General features: G+C 33.7%; 1 protein-coding gene across 3 annotated transcripts in view; it reads right to left on the minus strand.

The window, feature by feature from the left end:
* Nucleotides 1–2,168, minus strand: part of rad17 (RAD17 checkpoint clamp loader component) — a 49,178-nt gene extending 47,010 nt beyond the window's left edge. For 2 of the 3 annotated variants that reach the window (XM_023343544.1, XM_023343543.1), the window contains exons 1-2: nucleotides 2,104–2,168; nucleotides 1,207–1,454 (exon numbers count right to left, since the gene is read on the minus strand). The gene's annotated coding sequence lies outside the window, so the exon portion shown is untranslated. Of the gene's footprint in view, nucleotides 1–1,206; nucleotides 1,455–2,103 lie in introns of those variants that run through there. The other variant, XM_023343542.1, reaches the window with a different exon arrangement.
* Nucleotides 2,169–2,309: the final 141 nt, after the last annotated feature.

The raw sequence follows: 2,309 nt of genomic DNA on the forward strand, positions 1-2,309 counted from the left end.
TATTTTCAGTCAAGTATGCTGAAACCATTACATCAATTCAGCAGCATTGATATTCTCAATAAACAAATGTTAAATTTCTATATCTGTGGTATAGATATAGAAATTTATCTATACCACAGATAAATTGGTATAGATTTATCTGTTAAGGAGCTGCTTAGATCATTTATGGCATGGACCGGTTGTAAATTTGATCAGCATTACATGGTGTTAGATCCACTAGTTAATGACTTAATTTGGATTTATCAGAAGGGCAAATAATTGATATTTATTTTAATTGTATTTGTTTGATTTGTTGTTTTAAGATTTTAGTTGTGAGTTTAGGAATTGTCGGCAATGTCTTCCAGTAACATAATTACCCAGAAATATTTTTACATTTCCTGTCAACTTAACATATTTAATACAAAAACACGGCTTAGCACATTTTCTCTTGCTAAATTCTGCTTTCAGTTTGAAACTAAGGTTCATGTGGGTAAGACCTGTTCTGTTTCAAAGTGGCCAAACATCCCCTACAAATACCTGTCTCTATTGTGGCCAAGCATTTCAACTTGACAATTTTCTTTATTAGCTTTAATATTCCTCAAACATCTTGTATACCTTCATGAGGTTGCTATTTTTTGTAATTTCAATCTTCTGTGGTTAGCCAATCATTAAAAGGTTAACCCAGTTAGAAAGATCGTACTTATTTTGTGCCTTTAAGTCACAGAAAATATTAGTCCATCTGCATAATCAGGTCATTTTTAATCAACCTGTTTCTTCCCCTTCAGTGTCTGCAACCCACTAAAGAGGTGTGAAGTGAATTAAACATTGATCTAACCGAGCTAAAGTTGCCGTGTATATAATAAATTAACAGCTGCCAGTGAAGAACAAATCAACAGTCAGTCTATAGCTGGGGTCTGCAACCTGTGACTCCTCTTTGGCACGTGTGCTATGACTCTTAAAAACCAATTAGACATGTTTTTGATAACAATACCAATTGTGATCAAACATTTCTATTTTTGTTGCTGTAGACAAATTTCATTTTGTAGTATTTTTTGTATCACAAAAGTGAATCTTTGAATTTAAAAAGTTGCTAACCCCTGGTCTACAGTAACAAAAGTGCTAAATATACATTTAAAAAAATATAATTTACTCAGCAAATTAAGTTTGAGGTAAGAATTTGGAATGAAACAGACAATAAGCATTAAAAACACATATGGAATTAAATACCTTGAGGGAAACTTTAAACAAGCTTCAGCAGTGGAGGGTTGTGAAGGGTGTCTGCATCAAGGCCATTGCAGATCAGTGCATTATTCGTTTATATAGGAAAAATGGCACATGCCATTTCCAGGTCTTCCTGAAGCCATCTACAAGAGCCACTTGGCTCTTGAACAACTCCGGTTAATTATTTTGACTCTTCAAAATAATCTGGCTGTGGCTGGTTGTGGTGAAATGATGTTCAGTGAGCCCTGTTGCAACTGACAGACATTCAGAAGTTTAGAAATGCAGCTATAACCACATATTCCAGTCAGTAAAAGCAAAGAGACTGTTGTAAAAACTTAACTCTACCACCACTTTGTAATTCCAATTTTTTTTTATAGACAGTTAATATTGAACCAGCTGATAGTGATTTGCATATAGCAAGACAAATGTTTTCTAAATGGTGAGAGATTTTAGCTGGTTTCTGGGAAGAACACCAGCTTAAAAAGTCTCACTTCTTGGGAAATGAGGTTTGTTGAGCTTTTTTACACATCTTTCTTAGTGTGTTCCATATAATGTCTGTAGAACTTCAATTGTTGAAAAATAACTACATTTCTAGATGATTATGCTTTGATTTCCTTCATATGTTTCTTACTTAGGTTCCTGCTGACATCTGATGTGTATTTTATGCCAATGACCTAATATCTAAACCAAGAAAGGTTTTGCAGTTCATGATATGTAAAACCACTGTCTGTGCATCTTTTATAAACATTTAGGCTGTATTTGCTGAATCCAGGTGGAAAGACAAACTTTATAGCTTCAGTACTGATTTCTGACAAAAGCGAAAATAATTAGGAAAAAAACACAGATATGACAGCTTTAAAATAACTGACGTACTTCATTTAAACCATCTAATGTAATACGCACCAATAAAAAGAAGATGTCCTTAAGGAAAAAACCAATACCCATTAATCACCAACTAGACTTTGTCTTGTAAAGTTTCCTGTAATGTAGCAAAGGTGCATTGACAACAGATGGCTGTCTATATAGGGGACACCAACAGATGTAAGTTTACAGTACATTAAAAAATGGGAAAGTTGTCATTTCAGTAAATACACTTTCAATGTTTGAGC

The sequence above is a fragment of the Xiphophorus maculatus genome, chromosome 12, assembly GCF_002775205.1.
Source record: "Xiphophorus maculatus strain JP 163 A chromosome 12, X_maculatus-5.0-male, whole genome shotgun sequence".
Taxonomy (NCBI): Eukaryota; Metazoa; Chordata; class Actinopteri; order Cyprinodontiformes; family Poeciliidae; genus Xiphophorus; species Xiphophorus maculatus.